The sequence below is a fragment of the Pseudophryne corroboree genome, chromosome 5 (assembly GCF_028390025.1).
Source record: "Pseudophryne corroboree isolate aPseCor3 chromosome 5, aPseCor3.hap2, whole genome shotgun sequence".
In the NCBI taxonomy this organism is placed as follows: domain Eukaryota; kingdom Metazoa; phylum Chordata; class Amphibia; order Anura; family Myobatrachidae; genus Pseudophryne; species Pseudophryne corroboree.
In genome coordinates this window covers 688,945,010-688,960,310 of record NC_086448.1, presented here as the reverse complement: position 1 = coordinate 688,960,310, position 15,301 = coordinate 688,945,010, and positions in this window count along the sequence as shown.

Sequence of the window (15,301 nt, the reverse complement as noted above, 5' to 3'; positions counted from 1 at the left end):
CTGTTTATACCTTGTGGACTCCTGTGCAGATACCAGGTGACCCAGGCAGGGGGCCGCGACCTGCACATCAGTGGCAGCGAAGCCAAAATCCCCTAGCGGGGTTCCCTGGTGAACACCCCCCGGTGTGTTAGACTCCGCGCCTCTGCTCTGGGTCGCGCCAACCACCTGGTAGCTGCTTCCAGAATACAGGTGCTTCCTAACAATATAACACCAGACCCTCCAACAGGACCCGCCCCACTAGGTACAAAATGCTCTGTTCCTGGACTTCCCTCTTAATTTATGATTTCCATCACCTGTGTTGAACAAGTTAAATGATAAGAAAGCTGTTTCTTCACAGGTGATGGCAATAATAAATTTCGAGGGAAGTCCAGAAACAGAGCATTTTGTACCTAGTGGGGCGGGTCATGTTGGAGGGTATGTAACACATACCTCCCAACATGACCCTCTCCAGGAGGGACACAATGCTCTGCTTCTGGATTTTTCTCTTAATTTATGATTGCCAGCACCTGTGTTGAACAGGTTAATGGATAAGAAAGGTGTTTCAGCACAGGTGATGGCAATATTAAATTAAGAGGGAAGTCCAGGAGCAGAGCATTGTGTCCCTCCTGGAGAGGGTCATGTTGGGAGATATGATAATCTATTGATATAAAGTTACTAATGAAACAGACTTAAATAATTACACAGGTATAAATTCTGGAGTTGGTAGAAGGGAGTGATCCGTCTTGAGGAAGTCTCCGGTTAGTAGGAGACGAAACGCGTTGACGCCCACTTCTCTCATCCGTGCTCTCCATTTTGGTCTTCACAGTTTCTGACAGCTCCCGCACACCGCTGTAAGAATACACTGCTGTTCGTCGGCTGAACTCTGCCTGACCCCCGCCGTGAGGTCCCGATTACAAAGTGCAACTGGTTGCAGCTATAAAACATACCAGCGGGCAGCGCTTTTGCACACCGCTGTAAGAACTTACTGCTGCTCGTCGGCTGAGCCCTGCCTGACCCCCGCCGTGAGGTCCAGATCATACAGCATAACCACTGACAGCCGCACAGCGTACTAGTGGGCAGCGCTCGTCAGAGAGCAGAGACGTAACAAGTCTCCTAGCGGGGCTGTCACATCCAGTGCTCCAAGGCAGTAATTATACTGTAATATCCACACCACGTGGACTATTGCCAACAGGACCCTGCATCCAAATCAGGAACCAGCACGTGGGTAAATATTATCTGAGTACACGTTCTCACTACACTAATGATACTGTGAATTTTTTGCGGGACATTCATTTCATAAACACACTGGGATGCCAGTGTAATGACCTTTGTACCATCTGAGAGAGCGTCATTCTTCACCTGTATTTCTCTGACGTCCTAGTGGATGCTGGGAACTCTGTAAGGACCATGGGGAATAGACGGCTCCGCAGGAGACTGGGCACATCTAAAGAAAGAATTAGGACTATCTGGTGTGCACTGGCTCCTCCCCCCATGACCCTCCTCCAAGCCTCAGTTAGATTTCTGTGCCCGGCTGAGCTGGATGCACACTAGGGGCTCTCCTGAGCTCCTAGAAAGAAAGTATAATTTAGGTTTTTTATTTTACAGTGAGACCTGCTGGCAACAGGCTCACTGCACCGAGGGACTAAGGGGAGAAGAAGCGAACCTACCTAAGTGGTGGTAGCTTGGGCTTCTTAGGCTACTGGACACCATTAGCTCCAGAGGGATCGCACACAGGACCCGACCTCGTTGTCCGTTCCCGGAGCCGCGCCGCCGTCCCCCTTACAGAGCCAGAAGCAAGAAGGTCCGGAAAATCGGCGGCTGAAGACTTCTGTCTTCTCCAAGGTAGCGCACAGCACTGCAGCTGTGCGCCATTGCTCCTCATGCACACCACACACTGCAGTCACTGATGGGTGCAGGGCGCTGGGGGGGGGGCGCCCTGAGCAGCAATAAATAGCACCTTGGCTGGCAAACTGACACCATATATAGCCCAAGGGGCTATATAGGTGTATATTAACCCCTGCCAGAAATCTTAAAATTGCGGGAGAAAGCCCGCCGAAAAGGGGCGGAGCCATCTCCCTCAGCACACTGGCGCCATTTTCACAGCTCCGCTGCAAGGATCGCTCCCTGGCTCTCCCCTGCAGTCCTGCACTACAGAAAGGGTAAAAAAGAGAGGGGGGGTACAAATTTAGGCGCAGTATAATATATATGCAGCTATAAGGGGAAAACACACTTTATAGGTGATATCCCTGTGGTATATAGCGCTCTGGTGTGTGCTGGCATACTCTCCCTCTGTCTCCCCAAAGGGCTTTGTGGGGTCCTGTCCTCTGTCAGAGCATTCCCTGTGTGTGTGTGCTGTGTGTCGGTACCGCTGTGTCGACATGTATGATGAGGAAAATGATGTGGAGGCAGAGCAAATGCCTGTAAATGTGTTGTCACCCCCTGGGGGGTCGACACCTGTGTGGATGGACTTATGGAAGGAATTACGTGACAGTGTCAGCTCCTTACATAAAAGGTTTGACGACATAGGACAGCCGGCTACTCAGCTTGTGACTGTTCCAGCGTCTCAAATGTCATCAGGGGCTTTAAAACGCCCGCTACCTCAGATGGCAGACACAGATGTCGACACAGATACCGACTCCAGTGTCGACGACGATGAGACTAATGTACCCTCCAATAGGTCCACCCGTTACATGATTGAGGCAATGAAAAATGTATTACACATTTCTGATAGTACCCCAGGTACCACAAAAAAGGGTATTATGTTCGGTGAGAAAAAACTCCCAGTAGTTTTTCCTGCATCTGAGGAATTAAATGAGGTGTGTGCGGAAGCCTGGACTTCCCCCGATAAGAAATTGATAATTTCTAAACGGTTATTGGCAGCGTACCCTTTCCCGCCAGAGGATAGGTCACGTTGGGAAACATCCCCTAGGGTAGATAAAGCGCTTACACGTTTATCAAAACAGGTGGCACTACCGTCTCCGGATACGGCCGCCCTAAAGGATCCTGCCGATAGAAAGCAGGAAGCTACCCTAAAAGCTATATATACACACACGGGCATTATATTGCGACCAGCGATTGCATCAGCATGGATGTGCAGTGCTGCTGCTGCGTGGTCAGATTCCCTGTTGGATAATATTGATACCCTAGATAGGGACAATATTTTGCTGACAGTAGAGCATATAAAAGACGCTGTCTTATACATGCGTGATGCACAAAGGGATATTTGCCGGCTGGCATCAAAAATAAGTGCTATGTCCATTGCTGCCAGAAGGGGGTTATGGACTCGGCAGTGGTCAGGTGATGCCAATTCAAAAAGGCACATGGAAGTTTTGCCTTATAAGGGGGTGGAACTGTTTGGGGATGGTCTTTCAGACCTCGTTTCCACAGCTACGGCTGGGAAATCGACATTTTTGCCACAAGCTACCCCACAGCAAAAGAAAGCACCGTATTATCAAGTACAGTCCTTTCGGCCCCAAAAACACAAGAGGGCTCGAGGCGCGTCCTTTCTGCCGAGAGGCAAAGGTAGAGGGAAAAAGCTGCAGCATACAGCCAGTTCCCAAGAGCAAAAGTCCTCCCCCGTGTCCGGTAAGTCCACAGCATGACGCTGGGGCTTCACAGGCGGACCCGTGTACGGTGGGGGCCCGTCTCAGAAATTTCAGCACACAGTGGGCTCTCTCACAGGTGGATCCCTGGATCCTTCAAGTAGTATCTCAGGGGTACAGGCTGGAATTCGAGACGTCCCCCCCCCCCCCCCCCCGCCGTTTTCTAAAATCTGCCTTACCAGCAACTCCCTCTGCCAGGGAGGCAGTGTTGGTGGCTATCCAAAAACTGTATTCAGAGCAAGTGATTGTCAAGGTACCCCTCCTTCAGCAAGGAAAGGGTTACTATTCCACAATGTTTGTGGTACCGAAACCGGACGGTTCGGTGAGACCCATCTTAAATTTAAAAGCCTTGAACACTCATATCAAAAGGTTCAAGTTCAAGATGGAATCGCTCAGGGCGGTTATTGCGAGCCTGGAAGAGGGGGATTACATGGTCTCCCTGGACATCAAGGATGTGTACCTACATGTCCCCATTTGCCCCCCTCACCAGGAGTACCTCAGATTTGTGGTACAGGACTGTCACTATCAGTTCCAGACGCTGCCGTTTGGGTTATCCACGGCACCGAGGATCTTTACCAAGGTAATGGCCGAAATGATGATACTCCTTCGCAAGAAGGGAGTTTTAATTATCCCGTACTTGGACGATCTCCTGATAAAGGCAAGGTCCAAAGAACAGTTGGTAGTGGGGGTAGCACTTTCTCGGGAAGTGCTACAACAGCACGGCTGGATTCTCAATATTCCAAAGTCACAGCTGGTCCCGACGACACGTCTTCTGTTCCTGGGAATGATTCTGGACACAGACCAGAAAAAAGTGTTTCTTCCAGTGGAAAAAGCCGAGGAGTTGTCATCTCTAGTCAGAGACCTCCTAAAACCAGGACAGGTGTCGGTACATCAATGCACACGAGTCCTGGGAAAAATGGTGGCTTCGTACGAAGCAATTCCATTCGGAAGGTTCCACGCAAGGACTTTCCAGTGGGACCTGTTGGACAAATGGTCCGGGTCCCATCTCCAGATGCAACAGCAGATAATCCTGTCGGCAAGGACCAGGGTGTCGCTGCTGTGGTGGCTGCAGAGGGCTCATCTACTAGAGGGCCGCAGATTCGGGATACAGGACTGGGTCCTGGTGACCACGGATGCCAGCCTTCGGGGCTGGGGGGCAGTCACACAGGGAGGAAATTTCCAAGGACTGTGGTCAGATCAGGAGATTTGGCTTCACATAAATATTCTGGAGCTAAGGGCCATCTACAATGCCCTAAGCCAAGCAAGGCCCCTGCTTCAGAACCAGTCGGTACTGATCCAATCAGACAACATCACGGCGGTCGCCCATGTAAACAGACAGGGCGGCACAAGAAGCAGGAGGGCAATGGCAGAAGCCACAAGGATTCTCCGATGGGCGTAAAATCATGTGTTAGCACTGACAGCAGTGTTCATTCCGGGAGTGGACAACTGGGAAGCAGACTTCCTCAGCAGGCACGACCTCCACCCGGGAGAATGGGGACTTCATCCAGAAGTCTTCCAAATGCTGGTAAACCGGTGGGAAAGACCACAGGTGGACATGATGGCGTCCCGCCTCAACAAAAAGCTAAAAAGATATTGCGCCAGGTCAAGGGACCCTCAGGCGATCGCTGTGGACGCTCTAGTAACACCGTGGGTGTACCAGTCGGTTTATGTGTTTCCTCCTCTGCCTCTCATTCCCAAGGTACTGAGAATAATACGAAGGCGAGGAGTGAAAACTATACTCGTGGTTCCGGATTGGCCAAGAAGAGCTTGGTACCCGGAACTTCAAGAGATGCTTTCAGAGGACCCTTGGCCTCTGCCGCTCAGACAGGACCTGCTGCAGCAGGGGCCCTGTCTGTTCCAAGACTTACCGCGGCTGCGTTTGACGGCATGGCGGTTGAACACCGTATCCTGAAGGAAAAGGGTATTCCGGGGGAAGTAATTCCTACCCTGATCAAAGCCAGGAAGGATGTCACCGCAAACCATTATCACCGCATTTGGCGAAAATATGTTGCGTGGTGTGAGGCCAGGAAGGCCCCAACGGAGGAATTTCAACTTGGTCGATTCCTGCATTTCCTGCAAACAGGGGTGATGTTGGGCCTCAAATTGGGGTCCATTAAGGTCCAGATTTCGGCCCTGTCGATTTTCTTCCAGAAAGAACTGGCTTCCCTGCCTGAAGTTCAGACTTTTGTCAAGGGAGTTCTGCATATTCAGCCTCCTTTTCTGCCCCCAGTGGCACCTTGGGATCTCAATGTGGTTTTGGAGTTCCTGAAATCACATTGGTTTGAACCACTTAAGACTGTGGATTTGAAATATCTCACGTGGAAAGTGGTCATGCTGTTGGCCCTGGCTTCAGCCAGGCGTGTGTCAGAATTGGCGGCTTTGTCCTATAAAAGCCCTTATCTGATTTTCCATATGGATAGGGCAGAATTGAGGACTCGTCCTCAATTTCTCCCGAAGGTGGTATCAGCTTTTCACTTGAACCAGCCTATTGTGGTGCCTGCGGCTACTGAGAACTTGGAGGATTCCAAGTTACTGGACGTAGTCAGGGCCCTGAAAATTTATGTTTCCAGGACGGCTGGAGTCAGGAAAACTGACTCGCTGTTCATCCTGTATGCACCCAACAAACTGGGTGCTCCTGCTTCTAAGCAGACTATTGCGCCCTGGATTTGTAGCACTATTCAGCTAGCGCATTCTGCGGTAGGACTACCGCAGCCTAAATCTGTAAATGCCCATTCCACAAGGAAGGTGGGCTCATCTTGGGCGGCTGCCCGAGAGGTCTCGGCTTTACAACTTTGCCGAGCTGCTACTTGGTCAGGGGCAAACACGTTTGCAAAATTTTACAAATTTGATACCCTGGCTGAGGAGGACCTGGAGTTCTCTCATTCGGTGTTGCAGAGTCGTCCGCACTCTCCCGCCCGTTTGGGAGCTTTGGTATAATCCCCATGGTCCTTACGGAGTTCCCAGCATCCACTAGGACGTCAGAGAAAATAAGAATTTACTCACCGGTAATTCTATTTCTCGTAGTCCGTAGTGGATGCTGGGCGCCCATCCCAAGTGCGGATTGTCTGCAATACTTGTAAATAGTTATTGTTATACAAATCGGGTTATTATTGCGAGCCATCTGTTCAGAGGCTCCTTTTGTTATCATACTGTTAACCGGGGTTTCCTATCACGAGTTATACGGTGTGATTGGTGTGGCTGGTATGAGTCTTACCCGGGATTCAAAATCCTTCCTTATTGTGTCAGCTCTTCCGGGCACAGTGTCCTAACTGAGGCTTGGAGGAGGGTCATAGGGGGAGGAGCCAGTGCACACCAGATAGTCCTAATTCTTTCTTTAGATGTGCCCAGTCTCCTGCGGAGCCGTCTATTCCCCATGGTCCTTACGGAGTTCCCAGCATCCACTACGGACTACGAGAAATAGAATTACCGGTGAGTAAATTCTTATTTTATTGCATGCTTTATAAATATTTGCATATCAATATCTCTTGTTGAAGAGAAATTGAACAGCTTTAATTGCTAACTAATTAGTTTTTATTGCATGTTTCTATTAACCTTCTATCTCTTGTTTAAGAGTTACTAAATTGCTACTAACTGTGTGTTTTGTTATATGTTATATGTGATGTTTATAAATATTTTGGATAAAACAATTCATTTTTATGTATATTGAGTCCCACTGAGTCAATTATACCCCTTTCACATCGCACAAATAACCCGGTATCGACAAGGCATATTGCCGTGTCGACACGGGTCAGTGTGCGATGTGAAAGCACTTTCGGCGAATTAGTGGGTCGCCTGACCGGGTAATTCAACCCAGTACAAAAGAAGGATTATACCCGGGTAGAATACCGGGACAGGCGCAGTGTGAATGGGAGCCGCGTCGATGCGACATGGTTCCCATTCACAGCATAGGGAGAGGCGGCGCAGGAGATTAGCTCATCTGCCAGTGCCGCCTCCAACCCCGCCCTGCTGCTGCTGCGCCCCCCTCCCCTGCTGCTATGGCAACCGACCCGGTATATTGCCGGGTCGGAAAGCCAACAAAAGCAGGGTAAATGCCAGATCCCACCCGGTAAGGACACATTTCTCTTACCGGGTGGGATCCGGCATTTGCAATCTGAAAGCGGTATTATTCTCCATGACAGACTGCACATACTTATTATACAGAGTGTTTCATAGCTCTAATAGTTTCTGTTGTCTCGCAGCCTAGCAAGCTGTTTTTTTACTCAGCAGCTTCAAAGAAACACTGATTGATACTAAAAAATTCATTTATTCATAGCCGGGTTTCACAGTCTGAGACTACTGTCTCTAACTGTTTTTTGTCTCTCTACACAAGCAAACTCTGCTGATTAAAATGATATGTGGCATGCCTATATTCTGTATGTGACCGCGGCTGTATCTGCATATGAAATGGTACGTTACAGTGTTTTCGTTAAATGATACATTAGTGTTTTCTAGGAAAACACTGTAGCAAAGCATTTCATATACAAATACAGCCGCACACAGAATATAGGCACGCCCACAGGTGGACTGGGATGGAAAATCAGCCCTGGAAACTGTTATAATGGGGGTGGGGTCTGTTGACAGGAGTGGGATACTCCCTCCTCATCTGGCCTGATGCTGAGTTGGACACAGCTGAGGCCTTCCTTCTGTCTTTTGCTGCAGTTGCGTCTGTGACTTTATGCCAATGCTGCTACTATGACCTTTCCTGGTGTACATGCATGTGTCCTGCCGTAGTATACATGCATGCACCTGAATGTGCAAGGACTGAGACATCCACTTTTCACACACATAGGGGGTCATTCTGAGTTGATCGCAGCTTCAAGTTTGTTAGCAACTGGTTAAAACCATGTGCACTGCAGGGGAGGCAGATATAACATGTGCAGAGAGAGTTAGATTTGGGTGTGGTGTGTTCAATCTGCAATCTAAATTGCAGTGTAAAAATAAAGCAGCCAGTATTTACCCTGCACAGAAACAATATAACCCACCCAAATCTGCCCCCCCCCCTGCAGTGCACATGGTTTTGCCCAACTGCTAAAAAATTTCCTGCTGCGATCAACTTGGAATTACCCCCATTGTCCCCTCCCACTGGAAAAAAAACAAAACAACAAATTGGCCTCCACAGGAAACAAAACACATTCGCCCCTAGAGGAAAAAAAACATTGCCTCCCCTTCCCAGGAAAGATGACATATTGGCACCCACAGGAAAGTACAAACCAACAGTTGGCCCCTACAGGCAAAATAAAACACACTGGACCCAACAGGGGCACAAAAAACATATTGGCCTCAATAGGAAAAAAACACATTGGCCCCTACAGGAAAAAAATAAAACACTTTGGCCCCACACTCCCTCCCCTTGTACGGTATCACTCATCCCCCTATGCTTCATTACAGTTTCTTTAACTTGCACTGTATCACACTTCCTCACACTGTGCTGTAACACTCTCCCTATGCCTGCACTGTATAACACAAGACCACCCCTGCGCTGTAACACACTCCCTCCGCCTTGCTGTGTATCACACTCTGCCCCCTGCACTGTATCACACTCCTTCCCCCTGCAGCCTGCATTCTATCACACTGACACACTCACCCCCTCCACCCCCCCATCCCCGGCCTGTGTTTTATCACATTGACACACTCACTCCACCCCCATAGCCTGAGTTTTATCACACTTACATACTCACTCCCCCGTGGCCAGTGCTGTGTCACATTGACACAGTCCCTCCCTCCGCTTATTTCGCTCTATTACACTGACACACTCGCTCCCCCTGCGTCCTGAGCTCTATCACACTCTATCAGGGATTGCAGTCAGGAGAGGCAAGTGTTATAAGTAGAGATGTGCGGCGGACACTTTTTCGGGTTTTGGTTTTGGATCTGGATTCCCGCTCGTGGATCTGGATTGGTTTTGCCAAAATCACCCTTTTTCGGGTTTTGGTCTTGGATTTGGTTGATTTTTGAAAAAAAACAAACACATAAAAACGGCTAAAATAACAGAATTTGGGGGTAATTTTGATCCTACGGTATTATTAACCTCTATAACATTCGGTTCCACTCATTTCCAGTCTATTCTGAACACCTCACCCCTCACAATATTGTTTTTAGGCCAAAAGGTTGCACAGAGGTCGCTGGACGACTAAGCTAAGCGACACACATGGGCGACACAAACACCTGGCCCATCTAGGAGTGGCACTGCAGTGGCAGACAGGATGGCAGTTTTGAAAACTAGGCCCCAAAGAGCACATAATGCAAAGGAAAAAAAAAAAGGAGGTGCAGTGATCACGCTAAGCCGAAAAACAAGTGGGTCCCAGGGACCCTTCACTTTTAAAAATTGGGGTTCTACCTGTCCTTTTCTGAGTCCCATTGGAATGAAGGTTCTTATTAATCTTGTTAATGATTAAAAAAAAAACACAACTCCCCCCCCCCCCCCCCACACAACTTGATTTAGACACTACAAAAGAGTTGCAAGGGGGATGAGGGGGCGATTGTGCTGCTGGGCTGTGTAGCATACAGGACACTGCACCAGAGCTGTCAGTAGATATTTTTTCGCCCTTTGGCAGAAAGTGAATTGGTGCTCCCCCTCCCATATTCCAAAGCATGGAAGCATGGACAGTGGGCGCCGAAGGCACACTGCAAAAATGTATGGGCTTAGCTTCGTGAGGTAGGGGCGTTGCCACATAATACTGCCAATTCACATTGCACCACAGAGTAGTGCCGCTTATACACATTGGGTCAGGCAGAGCACATTATACACATTGCGCCAGGTAGAGCACGTTATACACATTGCGACAGGTAGAATACGTTATACACATTGCTCCAGGTAGAGCACGTCATACACATTGCAGCCACCTCCTCAGACCCCCAGATGCCGCCGGAATCCCCCACAGCAAGTCCAGCCACCACCCGCTTGTGTTACCACCACTCACCGACCCCGCTGCATAACACGTGACACTCAGTCTCTCACGTGTGGCTACACCATCACCCCTATGAGAAACCGGCACTGCGGCGGCTATAACATGATTCATGGTCCCCCCTGCACCACGCGACCTGCGCCGCGACCACCGTGGAAAACAGCAAGAGTCCAGCGGCAGCCACCATCCCAGTCCCCCCAGATGCTGCCGGAATCCCCCACAACAAGCCCAGCCACCACCCGTGACACTCTCACACGTCGTGGCTACTCACTCACCGGGCCGCCATCACCGCGGCTATAACATGATCATCCGTGTCCAAATTCACAGTAGTTTCTCACCGGCGAATATGCCTTCATTCGGTGTGCCCACAGTATCGCAGCGCAGGGACCTCTTCACGGTTACTTTTGGCAAGGGAGCTGCGCCATGCCCGGACACAGAGGCACCAAAGAGGAGTGGAAAGGCTCCACCTCCTCTGTTTATATCTTGCAGCCGGGATGGCAGCTACAGATTGGCTGCCTCGGAGCGCGTCCCCAGGAACCCACACAGTTTATAAAACTGAGTCACAGGTCCTCAAAAGTGGGTAAAATATGCGCCATGGCACATTTTTGCGATCACTGATGTGCAAGATGGAATTGTCTTGGGCCCTCCCACCCACCCTTATGTTGTTTAAACAGGACATGCACAGTTTAATAAACCCATCATTTCAGAGACAGGTGGTTCCTCTGGAAAAAGCTAGCCAAGTACTCCGAATCATAGCTAGCTACAAACATACCACCTCCTTCTTTGATGATTTTTCACATTATGAGAAGAGGCAAGAGGAAGAGGACAGTGGGGGTCATTCCGAGTTGTTCGCTCGTTATTTTTTTTGCTACGGAGCGATTAGTGGCAAACTGCGCATGTGCAATGTACGCAGAGCGCCTGTGCCAAGTAAATTAGCACAAAAGTTTGGTAATTTACTCACGGCGTAACAAAGTTTTTTCATCGCTCTGCTGATCGTAGTGTGATTGACAGGAAGTGGGTGTTTCTGGGCGAAAACTGGCCGTTTTATGGGAGTGTGCGGAAAAACGCAGGAGTAGCTGGAGAAACGGGGGAGTGGTTGGGCAAACGCTGGGTGTGTTTGTGACGTCAAACCAGGAACGAAAAGGACTGAGCTGGTCGCAATGGCTGAGTAAGTCTGTAGCTACTCAGAAACTGCGGGGTAATCGTTACGAGAAAATTAGCGAAGCTTTCATTAGCAAATCTGCTAAGCTAAGATACACTCCCAGTAGGCGTAGGCTTAGCGTGTGCAATGCTGCTAAAAGCAGCTAACGAGTGAACAACTCGGAATGACTCCCAGTGTCAAGAAGGTGATTAAAAATTAGAGAGGCACATGCAATCAGTAATAACACACAGGCTTTCACCTCCACTCCTATACTGCTGTGGAACAGAAAGGACTTCAAACAAGCAAATATTTAATTATTAATTACCACATTACTGGACAAACTGAAAAACTAGGGGCCAAAGCCTCCAAAATTGTACCCCCTTCTCTATGTTCAGGGATTAAGATAATATCGGATTGAATGCTGGGATGCAAATAAACTGGTGTATACCACAGGATTGATTGGATCAAGATTGGATATTTTCCCCTCCACGAAGTCTGGAGACTTATTTTGTGAAAATATTGTGGGTTTCTTTTTTTCCCATTTTTATTTACATATTTTGTGGCAGATGTCTTATTTTTGTTTATCACAGCTGTTATGCTTCCTTTCCCAAAGGTAGTCAGGAATCCAAAGAACAAAAGGTTGCTGGTAATTCAGGGTGTTTATTGTGAAGGATTACTAGAACACAGTATATATATAGTCCAGGTATGGCAGAAAACTTAACACAAGATATTTACAGACTGAGATAATACAGATAACTGGATTGTCCAGAGAAATACAGTAATGACAAGACTTGAACACAGGATACCTGCAGACTGGAGGAAATGCTGATAAATGGATTGTCTAAGTAAATACAGAAAGTACAAGACTTCAAGACAGGATACTTGCAGACTGAGGAAATGCTGGTAAATGGATTGTCCAGGTATATGCATACAGTATATAGTAGGAACCAGAAAGCTGAGTAAATGCAGATTATGGAAATGCAGGTATTTTCGGAACAGGAGGACCTTATGGGATGCAAACAGATAGACCAGGAATCCTAGAACTACTGCGTCTCGGCTTTGCAAGGTATTGGCAGACTGGTATAACAGGAAAAGCTATAAAAGAAAAACAGGATCAGCAACCCCTTATATTAGACCAGAAATGTAATGACCAGCAAAGGGTATTGGTCTCAAAAAGACTTTAAAAGCCAGATGACAGGTGTCCAGACTTTCTTGTTTAAGCGATCACTCACCTTGCACCTGATCTGCAAGACTGTCCAGAGAGCAGCATCTCTGGCAGAGAGCAAAACTGTAATACAGAAATGTTTGATGAGCCCTGGTGGTGAGACAACAAACAAACAAACAAACAAACAAACAAACGTACAGAACAGACATAACAACAGCTCCCAGTTACACGCATGTGAGCATACCTATGTGTCCCAGTTACACACATGTGAGCATACCTGCGTGTCCCAGTTACACACATGTGAGCATACCTGTGTGTCTTGTTTATTTTATTCCTATTTTATTTTTAAATAAAGCAGCCCCTAGATGTTTTAGCAGCCCCTCCTGAGCCCCCACAGCAGCCCCGGATGGGGCAAGTTGAGTTCGGGTGGGTTCGGTAAAGTACTAAGCATGACTGTGCAGTGATTTTTTTATTTTTTATTGAGCCCCTGCCCTAGTGGAGCTTACCACTCTACAGCAAAACTCATTTCATACTATAAGGCGCCCATCATTTTATTGTGATCACTTACACTTTGATTTTAAGCTAGCTTAGCACTACAAATAAAGACATAGACAGCAATAGCTAGATTTAAAAGGTCAGACGGTATTTATTGATGACTGACCGGAACTTTAAACTAGATTTTATGTTGGAGGATGGCAAAGAAAAAGGCGCTACGAAACGCCAGCTCTAGTCATCTGATTATATCACCGAAACTGAGGATGGGACTACCACAACAACCACCTCCTACATGCCTAACCCGCATTGTGCAGGACCCACCACTCTTTCCTCTGGCAAATATGGATGCTCCCCTAGGGGAGCATCTGATTGTCCAACCGCAGGGTAAGGACACACTCGCCGTCTATTCTGAAAGAGGGTGCCCCACAATGACCACTTAGGCCTATATGACCGCTGGTTGGTAGCGACTTTACCCGCCTATCTGGCTTTTAATAGCTGACAAAAGAGAACACCAGAACAGAAAACTGACATCAGAGAAAAACATGAGGGAGGGCGCGAGGGGCTGTCCAAATGGCAAGAGGAAGTATGAAGCACATACCCAAGCTTTTATATGCACTGAAGCCTACACCCACAAATACTGATGGACAAGGAAAACAACCTATGGAAAATTCCCAAGGTCCCTTGGAAAAACTACCTAGCAACTGCTTTGTCATAAACAACCAATCACAAAAAATGGGGCTCTTATATGGTCTCGTGCTTATTCAGCCCTCATCTAATCTAAGGCGCCCATCATTTTATTGTGATCACTTACACTTTAACTTTAAGCTAGCTTAGCCCTATAAATAAAGACACGGACACCAATAGCTAGATTTAAAAGGACAGATGGTATGTATTGATGACTGACCGGAACTTTAAACTAGATTTTATGTTGGAGGATGGCAAAGAAAAAGGCGCTACCAAACGCCAGCTCCAGTCATCTGATTATATCACCGAAACTGAGGAGGGGACTACCACAACAACCACCTCCTACATGCCTAACCCACATTGTGCAGGACCCACCACTCTTTCCTCTGGCAAATATGGATGCTCCCCTAGGGGAGCGTCCGATTGTCCAACCGCAGGGTAAGGACACACTCGCCGTCTATTCTGAAAGAGGGTGCTCCACAATGACCACTTAGGCCTATATGACCGCTGGTTGGTAGCGACTTTCCCCCCTATCTGGCTTTTAATAGCCGACAAAAGAGAACACCAGAACAGAAAATTGACATCAGAGAAAAACATGAGGGAGGGCGGGAGGGGCTGTCCAAATGGCAAGAGAAAGTATGAAGCACATGACCCAAGATTTTATATGCACTGAAGCCTACACCCACAAATACTGATGGACAAGGAAAACAACCTATGTAAAATTCCCAAGGTCCCTTGGAAAAACTACCTAGCAACTGCTTTGTCATAAACAACCAATCACAAAAAATGGGGCTCTTATATGGTCTCGTGCTTATTCAGCCCTCATCTAATCTAAGGCGCCCATCATTTTATTGTGATCACTTACACTTTAACTTTAAGCTAGCTTAGCCCTATAAATAAAGACGCGGACACCAATAGCTAGATTTAAAAGGACAGATGGTATTTATTGATGACTGACCGGAACTTTAAACTAGATTTTATGTTGGAGGATGGCAAAGAAAAAGGCGCTACCAAACGCCAGCTCCAGTCATCTGATTATATCACCGAAACTGAGGAGGGGACTACCACAACAACCACCTCCTACATGCCTAACCCACATTGTGCAGGACCCACCACTCTTTCCTCTGGCAAATATGGATGCCCCCCTAGGGGAGCGTCCGATTGTCCAACCGCAGGGTAAGGACACACTCGCCGTCTATTCCGAATGAGGGTGCCCCACAATGACCACTTAGGCCTATATGACCGTTGGCTGGTAGCGACTTTCCCGCCACAACGAGGTTTACCAAACCACGACCGCCATCCCCAGAAAAAACATTAAAAGCAACCTTGTAAA